This window comes from Tamandua tetradactyla, chromosome 15 (assembly GCF_023851605.1).
Source record: "Tamandua tetradactyla isolate mTamTet1 chromosome 15, mTamTet1.pri, whole genome shotgun sequence".
In the NCBI taxonomy this organism is placed as follows: Eukaryota; Metazoa; Chordata; class Mammalia; order Pilosa; family Myrmecophagidae; genus Tamandua; species Tamandua tetradactyla.
The window spans coordinates 7,322,402-7,343,499 of NC_135341.1; the positions used below are offsets into that span (position 1 = coordinate 7,322,402).

At 37.4% G+C, this 21,098-nt stretch overlaps 2 long non-coding RNA genes across 2 annotated transcripts in view; one reads left to right on the top strand and one right to left on the bottom strand.

The window, feature by feature from the left end:
- Positions 1-21,098, top strand: part of LOC143657845 (uncharacterized) — a 123,354-nt gene that overhangs the window by 94,898 nt on the left and 7,358 nt on the right. The gene's annotated exons all lie outside the window — the stretch shown is intronic.
- Positions 4,112-21,098, bottom strand: part of LOC143657846 (uncharacterized) — a 36,776-nt gene continuing 19,789 nt past the window's right edge. The window contains exons 2-5 of the long non-coding RNA XR_013162970.1: positions 16,719-16,871; positions 13,841-13,994; positions 11,243-11,296; positions 4,112-4,256 (exon numbers count right to left, since the gene is read on the bottom strand). This is a non-coding gene — a long non-coding RNA (uncharacterized LOC143657846). The remainder of the gene's footprint in view (positions 4,257-11,242; positions 11,297-13,840; positions 13,995-16,718; positions 16,872-21,098) is intronic.

Genomic DNA, 21,098 nt, shown 5'->3' on the forward strand with positions numbered 1-21,098 from the left:
TGAGAAATCTACACATAGTCTTATTGGGTTTCCCTTGTATGTGATGGATTGTTTTTCTCTTGCTGCTTTCAAGATCCTCTCTTTCTCTTTGGCCTCTGACGTTCTAACTAGTAAGTGTCTTGGAGAACGCCTATTTGGGTCTAATCTCTTTGGGGTGCGCTGCACTTCTTGGATCTGTAATTTTAGGTCTTTCATAAGAGTTGGGAAATTTTCAGTGAAAATTTCTTCCATTAGTTTTTCTCCTCCTTTTCCCTTCTCTTCTCCTTCTGGGACACCCACAACACGTATATTTGTGCGGTTCATATTGTCCTTGAGTTCCCTGATACCCTGTTCAAATTTCTCCATTCTTTTCCCTATAGTTTCTGTTTCTTTTTGGAATTCAGATGTTCCATCCTCCAAATCACTAATTCTATCTTCTGTCTCTTTAAATCTATCATTGTAACTATCCATTATTTTTTCTATGTTTGCTACTTTATCCTTCACTTCCATAAGTTCTGCGATTTGTTTTTTCAGTTTTTCTATTTCTTCTTTATGTTCAGCCCATGTCCTCTTCATGTCCTCCCTCAATTTATCGATTTCATTTTTGAAGAGGTTTTCCATTTCTGTTCGTATATTCAGGATTAGTTGTCTCAGCTCTTGTGTCTCATTTGAGCTATTGGTTTGTTCTTTTGACTGGGCCATATTCTCAATCTTTTGAGCGTGGACAGTTATCTTCTGCTGCTGGCGTCTGGGCATTTATTCAGATTTCTCTGGGTGTTGGACCCAGCAAGGTTGTAAGATTTTTCTGTGAAATCTCTGGGATCTGTTTTTCTTATCTTGCCCAGTACGTGGCGCACGTGGCACACGTTTGTCTCAAGTGTTTGGAATGGGTCTCCCCCAGTCACCGATCTCCGTGGCCTGGGGCTTTCGGATCCAAATCTCTCCGTTGGTTCAGGGGCCGCGCGTGGTGGGGGCGTCAGCTGCCGCGGCTTGAGGGGACCCTGTGGCTGGTTGCGGGCCGCAGCGGGCCTGGGGGATTCCCCACCGGACCAGGAAGCCTCCCGTGGGGGGGGGCTTCCCCGGCTTGGATAGCCCTCCTATCTGAGACTTGTATCCGCGGACTCGAAGCAGAGACTCGAAGCCGCCCGCAAAAGAGGGGTGCCACCTGCCTCGGCTTGGGAAACTTGCTTCTCCAATACTCTCAGCCGGCCCGGAAAGGGGGGAGGGAGTAGCTCGGGCCACCGCAGCTGCCGCTGATCGGGAGATCGCACGCCGCTCGGGGGTCTCACTGCAGCCGAGTCTTGCAGTCAGTCTAGCCAGCACAGACTTTGGATAGCCCTCTGATCCGGGACTCGTAGCCGCGGACTTAAAGCCGAGACTAGAAGCCGCCCGCAAAAGAAGGGCGCCGCCTGCCTCGGCTTGGGGAACTTACTTCTCCGATACTCTCAGCCGGCCCGGGAAGGAGGGAGGGATTAGCTCGGACCGCCGCGGCTGCGGCCGCTCGGGGGTCTCGCCGCAGCCAAGTCTCGCAATCAGACTTGCCAGCCCAGACTTTGGATAGCCCTCTGATCCGAGACTTGTAGTCGCGGACTCGAAGCCGCCCGCAAAATTGTGGCGCCGGCCGCCTTGGCTGGGAAGCTTGTCTCTCCGAGTCTCTCAGCCAGCCCCGGAAGGAGGGAGGGATTAGCTTGGACCGCCGCAGCTGCGGCCGCTTGGGGGTCTCGCCGCAGCCAAGACTCGGAATCAGACTTGCCAGCCCAGACTTTGGATAGCCCTCTGATCCGAGACTTGTAGTCGCGGACTCGAAGCCGCCCGCAAAAGTGTGGCGCCGGCCGCCTTGGCTGGGAAGCTTGTCCCTCCGCGTCCCTCAGCCAGCCCGGGAAGGAGGGAGGGATTAGCTCGGACCGCCGCAGCTGCGGCTGCTCGGGAAATCGCCCGCCGCTCGGGGATCTCACTCACCGCAGCTGAGTTTCGCAGTCAGACTAGCCAGCCCAGAGTTGGTTACGCTGTGTGTCCATTCCCTGCTGTAGCCCCGGGAGTTGTTTTGTACTGTTTCTGTTCACCTATTAGTTGATTTGGAGTCGGAGGAACTAAGACGCATGTACCTTACTAAGACGCCATCTTGGATCTCCCGGGAAGCTAATCTTACCTATAATTATGCCTAAAAGTCACTTCCAGAGAACCTCTTTGGTTGCTCAGATGCAGTCTCTCTCTCTCTCTCTCTCTCTCTCTCTCTCTCTCTCTCTCTCTCTCAGCCCAACTCTGCAAGGAAAATCTTTACCCTCCACCCTACATGGGTCATGACTTCCGGGGTTATAAATCTCCCTAGCAAAGTGGAGCGTGACTCCCAGGGATGAACCTGGCCCTGCCATTGTGGGATTGACAATGCCTGCCTGATCAAAAAAGGGAAAAGAAATGTAACAAAATAAGGTATCAGTGGCTAAGAGATTTCAAATTTGGTTAAGATTCTATTCTGGAGGTTACTCTTATGCAAGCTTCAGCTAGATATTGCTAATTGCCAAGGTATGCCAAGTGTCAGTCAACAGCATTTCTGAAAACCCTAACATATACCCAAGGCTCTGTCTGAAGTTCTATAAAAGTTTTACTCACAAAGTTTATTTTTCAGAAACTTAAAACTTTCAGATTGTTCCTATGCCAGATAAGCCCTGAAACCCAATAGCACCAGTCTCTTTATGAAGATCAACTACTTGCATCCCCCTACTCCATAAGATTGACACCCCTTTTCAACATGAAGAAGTCAGAACAGTCATTACTCAAATATCCCTGAAGATTGGGAGAGGAATCAAATGAGAGAGAGGATTTGTAACAAAGAAGACAGGATGTAACAAATGGTTGTGATTACTGAATCACTATTTCGGTATTTCTTGTCAGTCTCTGGTGTTTTAGAGCAGCTAGAAGGAAATTCCTGACATTATGGAATTGTAACCCATACCATAATTTGAAATTTTCTCTATAGCTAGTTGTTAAACTGTTCTTGGAAATTTATCACTTTTCTGCATATATGTTATATTGCACAGTAAACAATTTCAAAAAAAAGAACATGGACTTTTTGGGGGTACATAACAGTTTCAAACTAGCACAGATATCCATAAATTGTCTATGTGAGATTATAGTTTTACTGATTTTTTTTTCCTTTTGCAATACAGGGTCAATAAGCATAATCATAAAAAAACGTGCATTATGTGACATATTGCTTCAAAATAAGTCTATAATACATTTTATTAAATGATTTAACTGTGGCTCAACCTTTTATTAGGTGTAATGCTTTTATTAGGTATAGGCCTTATGGCTCTACTTCTTCCTCCACCACCAAGGTTTAATGCAAGACTGGCACTTATACCACTTGTCTCTAATTGGGCCCTTGGCAAATATGGCTAGTCCATCCCTGACCCCATTACTTTTATCAATACAGCACTTCATATAACTGCAGCTGAACAACCAGAAGTGACCCATGAGAAGAAGTCTATTTGCTGCTGCCCCTCTATTTTACCACACTGCTTAAAAGGCACAATCTAGTATGTTTCCACTTGAATACCCATATTCGGTATATATTGCAGTAAAGTTGGTTTGGGTATTTTTAGAGCTGGCTAAAATGCATTATATACTGCAGTACTTCTGAAACACATGTGTTCTACTAAAGCATCAGGAAATGGCACATTTTTCTGACATGCAACACTTTAGGTTGTATCTGGTGTGTCCACAGAGGATTCACTTCAGATACTACTCTTGAACAAAATATTGCTCCCCCCTCCTTCACTGGGGACAGTGAAATAAAACTGATGTGAGCCAAGGACTAGAAAAACAAATACAGTATATTTTAAAGAAAGGCTAATTTGGCAACAGTTTAGGGAGAAATACTGCTATGCCAAAGTCAAAATCATCCCTTCCTCAAATCCTTCCCTTTTTGAACTGCAGAGCAACCTTTATAAGTTATACTTCTCTCACATCCTGAAGCTAACCTAAAAAGTTTAATCCCACATGAGCTAGGAATGCAATCCTTTATAAAAATAGCTTCTGGCCAACAGATTATATTAAAAAAAATAAAAAAGAAAGAAAGGGGAAAAGATAGAGAGCAAATGAGATAGAACACTAACAAAATTCTCCACTATGACTTACCACCTAGGATGCAAGGATTCTGGGCAGCCAAGTGTCACACTATGTTGAGAGGAAGCCTGAGTTTCTGGTACTTACAAATTCAATTCCATTCAATGAGTATTTACTGAGTGCCTTCCATGTGTTCAGCAGTGTTTGAGACACTGTGGAGGAAACAAAGGTGGTATCAGACAGTTACTACCCTGAAGGAGTTTGCAATCTTGTTGAAGAGCTCCCACTGGAAAACAATTTGCTGCTGAATAAGTCAGAAATACACATGATTCAAAATGCCCCATGGATAGAAAACCTATTCATATGTCACAGGATGTCATTTTAATAGAAGCTCAACCACCTCATTTTTAATTTACCAACCCAGAGCATATGTCTTTAGCCCTGTCCACATTTCAAGTAGGTCATTCTCAGCAAACAAACTTGCGTCCAGAACTAGGATGTTGCTGATGAACTGTGCTAGAGCTGGCTGAATTTGCTCCTTGACCTTGTCTGTCAAGTACGATAGTCATTTTTTTCTAAGTCATGCATTATCACTGTGTCCCATTTTGATGATGTATTATACTTACACATCTTTGAAAAGGCAATTTGCTTTGATGATGTACTGACATGCAATAGATCACAACTCAGAAAGAGGGAGAGAGGAGCACTCTGGAGATCCATAACTCAAGCAGTGATGCCATGCGCACAAGAACAGCGAGGCAATTAATTTAAATTATCTAGACAGGAATTGGGCTGACAAAAGGACATTTGACCCTTCCCAAAATATAAAAATAGATATATTAAAAGTGCTTTCTAATGGTTATAAAAGGTCAACATGAGAGATCCTTGTGGTGATGGAACTGCTCAGTGTCTTGACTGAGGTGGTGGATACACAAACCCACACAGGGGATAAAATCCCATAGAACTTACCACACACACAGATGAGTACAAGTCAAACTGGGGTAATCTGAATAAGACAGGTGTATTGCATCAATGTCAATATCCTGATTCTGATACTATATGACATTTTGCAAAATGGTAGCATTGGGGAAAACTGGGTAGAGTGTACACAGGATCACCTGTATTTAAAACTGCATGTGATTCTACCATTATTGCAATAAACTTTAATTAAATTAAGTCAAAAATTCTCTCATAGATCAAAGTTAACATGAGAAAAAAATTTATCTGCTTAGGACAATATGTGAAAAAAAGCTTTATTTTTTTTTCTGTTCCAAAGGGCGACTTTGTCCAAAATTTAATATTATTCTCTGGCTCTTCTATTCGATTAACAAATAACTAATATTCAGTACAATGAAATGTTTCCATTTAATAACATAAAGTAATTCAGTGAATAGGATTTTTAGAAACATATTTCAGTTTGAATATATAAACACAGGAAAGCTCAGGGTTGTCTTTTAATATAAAACAAGGGGTTTATCATGGCAAAACCTGTGAATACAAAGTTAATTGAAGGTACATGGAAGCCAAAGGTGAGATCCATCTATGGGTTCATCTAGAAGTAAAATTCTTGAAACGGAGTTTAAATCCACTTGACAATAGAAATACCCTTGAGTAATGGGCATTTTCATCATTAGTAATATTTGAGTGCAACTGAATTTATTTTTGGACAATACAGAAACTAAAGGAACAGTCAGAGAAAGTCATGTTGGTCTAGGGAATAGAATGCCTGCTAAAAATAGAATGCAAATGAACATGAACAAAAGAGAAAATTAGGAAATGCAAAATAAGCAATGTAACAGGATTCAAATATCTAGAGGGTTTTCTGTGGGGAAATGCACTGACTTCCATACCCTTCCTTAAGAGATGATTAATAATCTCTAAAGATGCAAGAAAAGGAGAAAAGTAAAATACCAGGGACAGAGGCTCTGATGCAGTCCTGGTAGCAGGAAGACAAATAAGATCATATTTATGAATGAATCAGAATACTTAAGAGCATTTAGCAGAAAACGGCTTAATAGAGGAGGAAGTTGTTCACAACAGAGTGCTCAGGAGCTGGCAGTTTCAGAGATCATAGTTTCAGAGATCGAGGATAGGAGGGAAAGGAGTGTAAATTAGTTATACTGTACTGTTTTCCTAACTGCACTTTGCAGTGGGGGTATTTTTCCCTCGTGCTGAGACTAAAGAAATCGGTCAATCTGACTGGCTGACCATAGGGCTCCATGAGTGGGTTTTGACTTACAGAGAAAGGCCATAGTAATTTTTCCACTGGGAGTAGGGGGGTGATGAGTCTGCCTACTCCTTGCCCAACCTCTAAAACTAACACTTGCCAGGTGCTGCTGAATCAGGCTTCTTGGTCAGTGGTAGAGACACTATAGGAAGAGACATCAATGCAAGCTTCCTAAGTTGGATTGTCCAGTTACTCATTCATAAAAACAGAAAAGTAAAGAACATAATTTGGGGAAAAAACAAAGCAGAGAAGAGTTAAAATTTCTGAGATCACTTGAAATCATCCACATATATGTACAAAATTCATTTGGTACTTTTTATGTACTAATTCCAGTAACTGGAGATATGAAAAAATTTAATGCATGCTCGTTACCATCAGTGAGCTCAAAATTTAGACAGATGATAAAGACATCTCCCAGGATTCTGAGAGGTAGTATAGCATAAAAAAGGAAGGTTGCAGATCATGGTTGACTTGATCAGCATCCACAATAGGATTTTCTTGAAGCACTTTAATATTTGCTTTAGTTTTATTGACATGATAAACATGAATATGTCATTTCCTGGGCACAGCGGAATAAATAGATTTTACATGTATGAAACAATAGAATTAAATTTTAAAAATCATTTCTAATACCGAATATTTTCAACAAGAATATAAGGATGGGTTTTATGGATTCTGACTATTATTTTACTTTACTTGATAAAGTCGATTACACTGGTAGGCAAGGAGGATATGCACATTGAGGGAAGTGTAACTAACTAGTGAAAGATGTGTGTGTTTGTGTGTGTAAGAAGTAAGTGATCTTTACCACAATTCATTTTTTAAAGTTTAGGCAATAATTTGCAATAATGGATGCAAAGAATATCCTTCCAGAATCCAAATGATGTTAGAAATGACTGGAGGGAAATGGTTGTCATGGGATACTAGGTGATATGATATGATATGATAATAAAGAAAAAATGTCAGAAGTTGCTAACAACAAGAAGGTCAAGTTTCTTGATTTTGAATATTATAATGAACTAACCAGGAAGAGAGATTAAAAGAAAAGAAGAAGAGACAAGGAAAGGAAGGAGAGGCCATTTCTACAAGTGGCTGCTCACAATTCAATACTAAAGATGCATTTTCAAAAAAGAACACACAAAAGAGGGAAATATGCTTCTGGAATGACAACCAATAGGTCATGTCAGAATATGAAGGGTTTGTGAAGAACTCTCTTCAAGTCCAAACCTAGGGACAAATTATTTAGTTTTCATCTACTTTCCAATGAAAAAAAACTCATCTGAGTCTCTTGCTTTAGTTTACCTTGGCCCTACCTATTTCTCTTTGCTGTTGTTGCTTATTTCTTTCTCTTTCCCTCTTTCAGTTTCATTTGAAACTTGAACATATGGAATTACATGGACAGATCTGGTATATTTTTGTTTGTTTGTTTTTTACTTTTAAGTAAATTTAACATTTATGTAAGACACATTTTGGTGGTAAAGAAGGGTGGTGTAACCAATCCATGAAGGATTCACTGTGTTCTGAAATGAATTCTAAGGGAGGTTTTAAGATCATAGTGATGTCTCTACCACATTAAACATACTAAACAAAACTTCATTTTGGAAGCCAACCACCACATTCTCTAAAAGACAATATTAAGTTCTATGTAAGTTTTAACCCTACCTTATTGGTTAATTATACTAACAAAATTAAAGATTTTGTTATCTCATTAACAAAGGCATTGTTAATAATGAATTACATTTTAAACAACACACTTTAGAAAAAAATAGTGAAGTATTACAGAGTAATAGAGCCTGTAACATCCAAAATACAAATTCTGCTTAAAACTATTGAAGGAAATATACTGACACAATGAAATACATGGAAAGTTGCTATTATGTGGTTGCAAATTAAGAAGTCTCAATTTTGTGAAATAATTCTCAACATTAGAATTCATAACAGTTTAAGAAAGTTTATATACTTAGTTTAGGATAAAAACCATAAATCATAACAGTTAAAAACAATTAAAAATTTTATATAATATCTAAATGCTTTTCCAGATATTTATGAGTCCTAATATTTTTTACAATTAAAGACAACTTACATAAATTTCTAAAACAGTAGTTATCTTTATCCTGAATCAATGACTTTAAGTTACTTTGAATGAAGTCATCTTTGAAGATGAAACTACCATACTTAGAAATATTTAAGATGAAATAGAAATAACTTGAAAATAAGGTGGGGGGAGAGGAACATTTTGTCAAATATTCAAAGTTTCTCATGTAAAAGAGAGAGAAGATTTTAGTATAACATAGCCCCAAGTTAGAGAACGTGGATCCAAGGATGGAAATGCAATGGAGGCAGTCTTCAGAAAGTCTTTTTCAAGATGGAAAAGGCTTTCCCTGTTTTCGATGAGTTTCTGGCCATACAGGAACAGAAGGGATCTTTTTAAAGATGCTTCAAAAATTTCGTAGGTTTTTATGATTTCTTATAAATCTGAAATTCTCATTCAATCACAAGTAATGTTTTTTTCTTATTGAAGAAACAAACATTTTACAAGAACATAGATAACACAATTTCTAAAAATGGATGGTGATTTGTAAGGAGGATCCAGGAATAATAAGAACATATTCTTAAACTCTGAGTTTGAAGTCAAATAAATACCACAGCAAGATCTTCCACTGGCTAGCTCATGGTATGTCCATCAAAAACCCATCTTGCACCTGGGAAAGTCTTAGGTAGGGTCCAGCTCTGCAAATCTTATGTTTCCAGGATGTTGAACATTTTAGTTCATCGCTCTTTCCTAAGGAGAGAGCCAGCAGTAATTACTGGAGAGGTGACTGAAGCAACTCTCCTGTGTTACAAGGAAAGAAATGGCTCTAAAACTTACTAGAATCCAATAGCTAAATCAGCGGCCTTAATTTATTGTAAATTAATTCAATCTTGCCTTACGCTCTCTATTTCATTTGTTTTTAAATATTTGAAAGAAGTATTCATTACTGATTGTGATTCTATACTTTCCCCACTGAAAATGCAAGATAACTGCCAAGGCCACAAAAGCCTATCCTGTTGAGAATAAAGTTAAAAGATGTGTTCTTAGACCTGTAATATAATAACAGGTTTCTAAGAGGATAAATGTGTGGCAAATATAGAGGATATTAAAATTTTTTTTTTTTATTTTGCTAGCTGAAAGTCTTCCTCTAAACAATAGCATGATAAAAGCCCAATGGCAGTGACATTTATTCTATTCACAAGATGCTCCTCAATTCAAAGAGCTGATCCCAACATGTTTGTTTTTTCCACTGTTTAACACAACAGAATACACATTGTTTTAATAAAGCAAAGGAGTCTAGACTATTTCTTGTTGTTTTAAATATAATTAGTACTTATATTAAAGTCCCTAATTTTTCTGTATATACTGGATATCATTTTGCAACTAAACAATGATCTTGAACATAAATCATATAGAAAATAGGTAAAATCATAATATATAGTTTCAGAATAAAATAGAAATTAAGATATAAAAGTAAATTTCATTAGAGAGTCTCATTATTATTTGTAATTTTTCAAACTGCGAAACAGCTAAATTGTGAAAGTACATTAAATTATGATATTAATTCACACATATGCTAATTTTTGCCATAGTTAGCTGAATTAATTCTCAAATTCATTTTGAAATTAACCAAACCTCTGTGTTTAAAGGACATCAATAGATTCATAATCTAAGAAAATCCTGAAGATTTTATTTGGAAAATATAAATATTATACTAAAAGACATCACACATATAATGCAATGTATATATTTATCCCTATTTTGTTTAAGAAATGCTGAAAACAATGGGATTGTGTCTACTTGGATTTAGTTTAGCTGGAATGAGTACTATGAGTCAGACCAGTTGGGGTTTTTTAATAGCAATGAAATCTTAGGGAACTAATTCTTAGAACTCAAGCCCTTTAAAAACTAGAATACTAAATGTAGAAATTATCGATACACAAGTGCCCAGATTATTCCAATCTACTTTCAGCATGACAATTTTAAAGGGATAAAGAAAAAATGGAGAATATTTCATGGTGATAACTAAAATGATGAATGAGAATTCAGAACCATGGCATGTTAGAGATCATTCAAGGAATTCATTGTCATCTTAGCAAACTTATGATCCTTGGGTACATGCCGCTATTGTGCATAACATCAAATAGTGCAACTGAGCTGAATGATAGAACCTTCCTTAATGAATGATAGGATCTTTCAGTTTACCATTACAACACAAGTACTATACAGAGATGGAATGGACTGTCCCAGATATTTGTGAGTTTGTTTTCCTGTTTTGCAAGTTGGGAGTATTTAAAAAAAGAAAGACAAAAATTGACCAAGAAAATATAGAAGAGTTGGCCCATCCAAATTTTAATATTAATGATTGTGACTATGGATAAACCTGAATGATACTTATTATAGGGCTAATTATTTATCATGAGACAGAGCATTATCAAAAGTCAGAATTGGCTTCATGTAAACATATATCCTAAGAAAAAATTTGCCACAGCTTTCAGTTAACATATCTGAATATCATAAATATTCAACTTTACAACATATTCAATCAATATATCTCACATTCAAGCCAAGTGAGGGGTTGTACAAGCATTATTTTGTTCTTAATACTAATAATAAAATAACTAGCATTTTTATTGAGTACTAGCTAATGTTCTGTATGCTATTCTAAACACTTTTTACCCATTAACTCATTACATCATCAAAATAACTCTGGGGGCTAGGTAAAGAAACCAAGGCATAAAAAAAATAGTTAACTATTCTATGGTAAGAAAATTATGGGAGGAAAACAGAAGCCCTGGTTTGTCTAAAATGCATCAGTTATTCATCATAATTTGACCACTTAAACCATGCTGGTGGTTTGTTTTTATTCATGCCACCCCAATAATTATTTCAATACCTATTTTTTTTCTTCTATACAAGAAGTGTATGAAAGGATTTACCTCAGGGATGTATTCAGTTAACTTCAATGAAGCGGTACAATTAGTGAAAAACATCTAGAACAGAAGGAACATGAAAATGAACAGTTATTATTATACTTCATGTAATAAAGATAGCCATGATTGCTGAATTGCAACTTAAATCAAGCATCAATTTAGAATATAGAAAGAATGTATTTCTTTTGTTGGCTTTAGTTCTCTTTCAAGTTTGGATGGTATGCATTGGAGTCACAGATATTTTGGTAAGGTCTAATGTGCTTCCACAGCATGATGAATGAATCTTCTGAAGACAGGAGGCAACTGCCTCTGACTTTAGCCCCAGGAAAATCTATGATCCCTAACATTGTCTGCCTTTTATAGCCAGCAAATTTTCCTTTGAAACCTTTGGCCTGAGATAAGTTTATCTGCTTGCCTTTCCTTGTTCCCTAGTGGCTTTTCCAGGCTATAAACTAAGTCCCTTTCAGTTGAAAAATACCAAACCACACATAATTTGACAAGTTTGTATAGTTTCATATATGAGCTAGGTGACATAGATAATGTCATTTCTTTCATCTGCATTCCCACACCTAAAATTGAAGGGGGTTATTGAGACCATTAGCCAGGTAATTTAGGCAAAATGATGAATATGGAATGACAGAGGCTCTGAAACACGGGTTAGCAAATCCTTTGACTATCTGATTTGTACGGTCACAATATTTTCACATTTTATGCTCTCAATCTGATAAATGAAACTAGTAAACTTTTACACAAAAGTGCAGGATGATAAGATAGTGAAGATGATTAAGAACTATTTGTTAGCTAGGAGGACATCATTAGAAAAATACAGAAAATTACAGTTTTCTGTAAAGAGAAAAAGAGAAAGCCAAGAGCTAAACTATGTATAGCTCAGGCAGCTGATTAGTGTGAGGGTGAAACCTATCTATGTGATTTCCACTGAATTGGGATTCCCCAAGAAACATACTTCAGTGATATGCTGTGCTTGGAGACAAAGTGCATGTTTGTTCCACCGTTTCAAACTCATTCTACCTGAGGTCAATAATAAATACTATAATTAGAGTAGTTTGTAAAATGTGAACCTAGAAAGGTGAAGACAGAGGAATTGCACAGGTGAGAAAATGCCCATTAAGGCTGTATTCTGAGAATGCTACGTGACAGCTTGATGTATTAAATCTTAGCCATCGAAACACCTCTGCACTGACTGAAGCATTCATAGTAAATGAAGATGATTCTTGGTAATGCAGAAAATTTACGCAGAAAAATTATGAGTAATAAATAATTTTAAGGGTCTCAGTCCACAATTTAAAAGTAGTGCAAAAACTAAGATATCCCTTCAGCAGCTTGAATAATTTGTTCTGGTTTCCTGATGGCATCCTGCATGTAAATCTTTATCAAGAACACCTAGGAATAAACACCAACTAGTCAGAGATACAATTTTTCTACCATTTCCTTTTCTGTCCTAATATACGTTTTCAACTCTAAAAACTTCCTATTTTTCAAATGGTTATAATAGATCTGTTAGGTGTACCGTGGTTCAACTGGCATTAGTTAGCTTACACCATCTCCTTGCGTAAGCTTTTCATTATTTATATTGCTATAAAATAAAAGCGTTGTTTGTCTGCTGCTTCTAGATCAATTGTTTTCATAAAGGTTAGTATTTTTAATGCCAAGTACATTTAATATATAGAGGAAGGTCTTCAGACCTCTTAAGTTGTATAACTGAAACAACTAGGTAACTGTATTGGAAAATATATGAATCTCAACTCTTACCTCTCACCACAGACAAAAATGAATTTGGGATGGATTATAAATCTAAGTGTAAAAATTTGAACCATAAACCTTCTTATAGAAAACATACAATAATAACTTTCTGTATTTGAGGTGTACTACAATTTCTCAGGACAGAAAACACTAACCATAAACGAAAATAACTTACAATTGTACTTTATCAAATTTTAAAATCATTGCTTATCAAACAACTACTAAGAAAATGAATAGACAAGGCAAAGACTGGAAAAAAATATGATGCATATACTTGACAGAATTTATATCAATGATAAAAAAAACTTCTGCTAATTGACAACAGAGGCAAAACAATTCAATAGAATGATGGGCAAAGGACTTTAAAAACATACTTTACAGAAAGAGATACACAATTGACCAAAAGCACATGAAAATGTGCTTAAAGTGTTTAGTTATCAAGGGAATGCTAATTAAATGAACAATGATAAAACATTTCACACTCAACAGAATGGCAAATAGTAAGAAGATTGACAACATCATATGTTGGTAAGGATGCAGAATGTATTAGTTTCCTATTGCTGCAGTAGCAAATTAGTATGAGCGCTGGTTTAAAACAACACAAATTTACTACCTTCCAGTTCTGGAAGTCAAAAGTCCTAACATAATGGAATCAAGGTGTTGGGTGGTCTAAAGGTACAGATCTGTTTCCTTACCTTTTACAGCTTCTAAGTCCACCTACATTCCTTAGTTGACGGCCTCTTCCTCCTCTTTCAAAGATGGAAGCATAGTCTTCAACTCTCTATCCCTCCACACAGACTCTCTGCTTCCCTCATCACATCACCTTTTCTAGTTTTGACCCACCTGCCTTCCTTATGAAGACTGTTATAAAGAGTCTTCCCATCTCAAGTATCTTTAATTCCATCATATCTGTGAAGTGCCTTTTACCACATAGGCTAACATTGTCACTGATTGGGGGATTAGGATGTGGATGCCTTCGGGGAGTCCATTATTTTGCCTGCAACACAGAAAAACTTGAATTGTCAAAAATAGCTGGTGGTAAATTTGTGTTACAACTTCACTGAAAAAAAGTCTGTCATGTTCCTACAAAGATAAATATAGATTTATCTAATGATCCAGAGATTTCATTCTGGGGATACTAACCACATGAAAACAAAGCATAAAACACATGTTCGTGAATGCTCATTACAGCCTAAATTGCAGTAGTCTTGAATGAGAAACAACCCAAATACCTACTAACCTGGGAATGGATAAGGAAATTTTAGTAAAATCATACAATGGAATACTATTCAGCAATAGCATGATACATGCAAAACCGTGGGTATCAATAACATCATATTGAATGAAAGACACTAGGCACAGAACACATAATGCGTGACTCCATTTGTAAGGATCCAAGACCAAATTCAAATCAGAAAGTGACTGCCGTTTGGGATGGCAACTGAATAGAAAGGTGTATGAGGGCATCTCTGGGGTGATGAAAACGTTCTACATCTTGTATAGGGTTGTATATAGTTGTTAAAATTCACAGAAACGAACAGTTAAGATTTGTATATTTTGTTCAATGTAATTTGCACAAAGATTTTAAAGAATAAATTTGCTTTAGGAGAGATTTTTTTGTTGCTGTTGTTTGCTTGCTTGTTTTTGCATGGGCAGGCACTGGGAATTGAACTCGGGTCTCCCTCATGGCAGGTGAGAATTCTGCCACCGAGCCACCATTGCACCCCCCAAGAATAAATTTCCTTTAAAATTCTTACCTTGACAAAACTTCAATATTGTGTGTTACATTTTTCTTCTATACATCTCAATTCTGATAAAGGGAGTACAAATTTCAGTACTTTGGATTTGTGTAAAAGGGAACACAATGGTAAAATGTGATTAATTATGGATACATATATACATGAGTAGCCTATGCTTTTTTTTTCTTCTTTATTTCTTATCTCTCTTCTGGTGAATTATGTCACTGAAAGCAAGCAAATTAGCCAATTAATAAACTGAGAAAATAGTTTTTCTTTATTTTTATGTACCACAGACAGCCCTATGGCAAAATATTTTATTATAATCAATTCTAACAATATTTGGATTCTAAATAAAATTCCTGCATCTTTGATTGATGATTTTCTTCTACATTAAATGAAATGAAGATATGTATGGACCTAGATCAATAAATCTTATCTCTATCCTCTTTATATCTATCTACTTACCTACCTTTTTACCTAACTACTTACCTACCTACATACCTATTTGTAAAATATAGGTTATTTTGTAACCTTATTTTTACACTTTCACTCAACTTTCTGCTAGCTCTACTATACTAAAAGAATAGCCCTTTTAATATTTTTATTCATCACAGTCATTGTGCCTACATAAAGGAAAACATTAGTAATAATAATCATACTAATTGCTTCCTAGATCCTTTTTGAAAACACTCAGGCACATGAAGAGATTTTTGTGTTTGTTTACCCCATACGTGCTTCCTATATTCAAAGTCCATAGCTTTTTGTTCACTGAATAGGGCAGCTGACATATTCACATTCATCATTTTAGCAAAATCAAAGCAAACATTGCAGTTCTCCAGTAAAGTCTTATTTTGAATGCTGATCAAGTTAACCGTGGTGTGCAGGCTTTTCACATAACCTCTATTTAATTCAGATATTCAAAATAATGGTGGTTTTTACTTGGGTTTTTCCAACAAACTCTGGTTTAAGGTGTCTTCATTGTTTATGAAATTTCCTTCAAAGATGATTTTTGTGACATCTGGACGAGTCCACAGAGCTGAACTCCTTTTAAATTTTATCTACTTGTTCCCGGGGATTTAATTGAATCTCAAAAATAGAGTAAAAAGACCAAAAGATGCGTTGGAAGTTTACAATAAAGGGAAAGTGTTGCTTGATGCAGCTGCTCTCACTGTGAGTACAAGGGAGGTAACTTAATTGATAATAAGATTGATCCTAGTATTATAATGCAAACAAGGATATAAAAGTGAAGGTAGATGAGTAAAGAAAACAGCTCTACTCCACTGATGTATCTTTTATTCTTTAGATTGAAGAAATGTGTCTACATTTTCTTGGTGGACTGAAAATATCTTAAAGGTATTTACAAACGACTTTGGTTTTCTGTCGTTTTTAATGAGATTACATATATCTGGCTGTATATGTATTATCATTTGTGCAAGTGTGTGTGTTATCACAGAAATAAACCAACTCTATGACCCTTCTGTCACTTTGTTCAAAATAGTGTATTATTTGCATTATTGTGGTGACTATCTTGAAACAAAAAAATTGGAAAAACTATAGAGAATTAGATGCCAGATATTTTATACCTTATAGTGGTCAAGGAACATAAATATAGGATGCATATTAAATTGTCACATTGACATCAAAACAACAGGTCTTTAAGGACACAATTTTGTTTCCAAACCAAGAATTATGTAATCACCAAAACGACAATATTACAACTAATATTACTATATGTTAGAGATGTAGTAGCATGAATTACACACCCCAGCAAACACAGGATTTTAATCTTAATCCATGCCCCTGTGGGTGTAGCCCATTGCAATTAGGGCCTTTTGAAGATGTTATTTTTAGTTAAGGTGTGGCCAACTGAAGCAGGGTGGGCATTAATCTATTACTGGAAGACTTTTAAAGAGGACCCAGAAGTTAGGAAGCCTGAAAGCAGAGGACCTTACTATGTGAGGACAGAAGGTGGAGATACAAACCAAGAACTTCAAGGATCGTTAGCATCCAGCACCAGAATGGACAGAATCCACGGGAAAGCACCTCTTACGGATATCTTGATGTTGGACTACCTCTAGCCTCAAAACCATGAGACAATAAATTCATGCTCTTTAAGTCAATCCATTGTGTGGTATCTGTGAAAATTAAGAGATAGGAGAAATAATTAGATATACTGTTGCAAAAAAAAAAAATCATAAAATATTTACCAACCTGTATGTGTCCCTCCAGTTCCCTTTAATAAGGTAATTTTGCTTTGGTAGCTAATTAAATAAGACCAACTGATAATCATTTAATTGTACCTGTTATAGAAAAGTTTCAGCTTGCCTGAAAAATAATTCTTTGGATTTAAAAGAAAATGTGCATTTATAAGTGAGGCAGTTCACGAATTAATTCAAAACTAGTATTCCAAGTGATTTACTAATGAGGCCAAAGTTTTGGTTTGAACCTATGTGAGTCTTATTGTTTGCTACACTTCCATACTGTGCATTTAAATTCCCTCTCTCTTAAGATCCATTTCATCAAAGAAGGTAGCCATGCAATTATCAAGATATTTCCAACCCTGGTCATCATTTTAATGAGTGCCTTAACTGCCAGAGAATCCAGGAAAAAAGACATAAAAAAAATTCTCTAAGCTGGGTCCAAAAGAACATTTCATCTATAGAAGGTGCTGCATGTTTAAAGATAAATAGCCTAAGCCATCAATATCCCTCAACCGGAAAATTAAAGGAGTCTTCTCTCTGGCCTACATAGCTATAGCTTTTTACCCTTCAAAACTACCTACTTCGTGACTCATGCTCTTTTTATCAAACAAACATAAAAACTGACCTAAATAAAAACCACTATATTGCTACAAGCTAAGAACTTTCCTCCTTAGTGTAATCATATAATGTCCATTTTAATTTGACTTTGCCTTTCCTGCTCATCATTTTTCCCCAGGTGTATTTATAACTAAGTGGTCTATCCACTTAGTTATAAATACGTAATTTCAAGATGTGAGATATGCATCCAAGGCTTCTTGTCATTTTTGTTCATTTTCTCCCTTTGGAATGTCTTTTTCCCATTAATATTTGCGAAAGCTTCCTCTACCTAACCATGAAACTACAGCTCAAACAACTCATTTTCTTCAGAGTTTTCCAACCCTTCTTGAAAGAAAACTGTTCTTTCAAAGAAATGTCCTTTTTTCCTGGTAGTTTTCACATAAGCCCTCACAGCATGAATTACAGCACTGTGTCTAGTACATCGTATATTCTCAATAAATAATTTTATATAAATAAGTGGCACTTTGGTCAGTCTCTGGGTATGTAAGCCACAAACAATAACAATTGCAAATAGGCCATTAGAAGTAGACTTTTATGTTCCAGGAAGATGGTAGAATAGGATACACCAAGTTTAACCCTGCTCCAAGGAACAGCTAGAGAAAGGACAGGAGGGCAACTAAGATGCCAATTCCAGAGTGTAAGTGACCTGGTAGAGTCTTTTGCACCACATAGGGTGGCCCTGGTTGAAAAAGCTGAGGAACTGAGAAGCAGAGAACCAGAGATCATCCAGCTGGTATAAATAGCCAAACGCAAAAGCTCTGAGCCCTGTGGAGTGCACTGACTGGAAGACAGGGATTAGGAAGTAAGCCAGACTGCATTCCTTAAACACACCACTCTCCCCAGTGCAGCCCCGTGACAGGTGACTCATCCCACACCCCAAGAACCTGAACCCTGTCAGCCAACCCCTCCCTGTGCTCCAAGCACTCCCATTCTGCCAACCCCTCATACTCGTACCCACCCAACAACCCCTCCCAGTGCACACATACCTGCCCCAGTCCAACCCACCTTCCCTGCACAAGTGCAGTCTCACCCTGCCCCTCCTGAGCCCTACATCCCAGTCCCTGCCCCCTGCAAGCAGACACCAGTGCACAAAGGCAGTGGGCACTTACTTTCATACCCAGGCTACACCCAGCCCCAGCCCAGAGGGTCGTGCAACCCCATCCCATTCACCCTGAGCTCTGCTCAAGTGTACATCAATTTACGGTACTCCCAGATCCATGCATGTGCACAACCGCCAGCCACGCCCTCCAGCTCTGGGAAAGTGCAGACCTGCACAGCCGGGCCACATCTGCCTGCAGCCCATGCTGGTGCAATACTCAACCTACTGCCCTAGCTCTGTGCATGCACACAAAGGGCTTCATGCCCTAGACCAGCACAGCCCAGGCCCCGGCCTACTGGACCCATGCACCCACACAGCCACCTCCTCCCCTGCCACTGGGTGCCCACACACAGGCACCAGAATAGCATCCCCAACCTGTGCCTATGCCTGCACTGCCACGCATCACTGCACTGTACCCCACTTCGTGCCCTGCATCCTGTTCCACATCCATCCTACAAATACAAGGCTTTAGACTATTGAAGGAAATCAACTTCAAGTAAAGCAGTCAAGATATTTACATGCTGTAAAGATAGTAGAAGATCACTAGACATATCATGATGGAGACAGATATAGCCCAGCCTAACCACCAAATTAAAACACCAGAGGAGACACAGACATTGAAACAACTAATCAAAGATGTTTATATAACTCTACTAAATAAAGTAAATGGAATGGGTAATGGCATAAAGGAGATCAAGAAGACACTGGAAGAGCATAAAGAGGAATTTGAAAGAATAAATAGAAAACTAGCAGAATTCAGAGAGATTAAAGATGCTGAAAGAAAACATACTAGAAACACATAACTGCTGATTTGAAGAGGCTGAAGAAAGAATAAGCAAACTAGAGGAGAGGACAACTGATTTTGAACACTCAAAACAGCGAATGACAATAAAGATGGAACAATTTGAATTGAATCTCAGGAAAATGATGGACAAAACAAAGCATAAAATATAAGAATCAATGGAGTTCCAGAAGGAGAAGAGAAGAGTAAAGGGCTGGGAAGAGTAGTTGAGGATATAATGTGGGAAAACTTCCCAACCCTCATAAAGGACATAAATATTCAGGTCAAAGAAGTTCAACAAACTCCAACTAGAATAAATCCAAATAGGCCTTCCCCAAGACACAAAGTAATCGTCCTGTCAAGTGTTGAAGAGAAGCAAAAAATCCTGAAAGCAGCAAGAGTAAAACAATCTTCTACACACAAGGGAAGTCATATAAGACTGAGTTCAGACTGATACTATGGAGGCGAGAAGGCAGTGTTATGACGATGTCCTGAAAGAGAAAGACTTCCAGCCAAGAATTCTCTACTCAGCCAAATTGTCTTTCAAATCTCTCACTGAGGGAGAGATTAAAATTGTCACAGACAAATCCTGAAAGAATTAGTCAACTAGAGACTGGCCCTTTAGTAGAAGTACTAAAGAAGGTAGTTCTGCCAGTTGAAGAAAAAATACAGGAGAGGGAGGTCTGGAGGAGGGCACAGAATTGGAGAATGCCAGTAAGAGTAATTTAAAGGATAAAAAGAGAAAGAGGGAAATTTATATATAGAGAGATCTGACAGATAAAATCCAAAAGATAAGATGGTGGGTTCAAGAACCACTTTTCAGTAAAACCTTTGAATGTTAATGGACTAAACTTACCAATTAAAAGATACAGATCAGCACAATGGAATAAGAAATAAAATCCAGCTATATGCTGAATACAAGAGATTCATCTAAGACACAAGGATACAAATATATTGAAAGGGAAAGGATGTAAAAATATGTTCCATGCTAGTTGTAACTAAAAGAAAGCAGAAGAAGCAATACTAATATCAGGCAAAATAGATTTAAATGTAAAGATACCAGAGTTAAAGAAGAACATTATATATTAATGAAAAGGACAATATACATCAAGAAGAAATAACAATCATAAATGTTTATGCTCCCAAACAAGGAGCTCCAAAGTACATGAGACAGACATTGGCAAAACTGAAGGAAGCAACAGATGTTTCAAAACTAATAGTAGGAGACTTCAATACACCACTCTGCTCTATGAATAGAACAACCAGACAGAAGATCAACAAACAAATAGAGAAGTTAAACAACTTGATAAATGAATTAGACCTAACAGACATATATAGGTCATTATACTCCAACATCTAGGATACACTATCTTCTCTATTGCTCATGGAGCATTCTCCAGGTTCAATCATATGCTGGCGTTCAAAACAGGTCTGTTTCAGTCTACCAAAGCTCCCAGAATGCAGCACACCAGAGATGGATTGTTTTTCAATAAAAGGGGATTTATTTAGTCAACATATAGTTCTTCAGAGGAAAGGCAGCTAACTTTCAACTGATGTTTATTCTTACACGGGAAGGCACATGGCCTTCTCTCCAGGCTTCTGGTTCCTACATCTTTCCCCAGGGTGATTCCTTTCCGCATCCCCAAAGGCCTGGGCTGAGCTG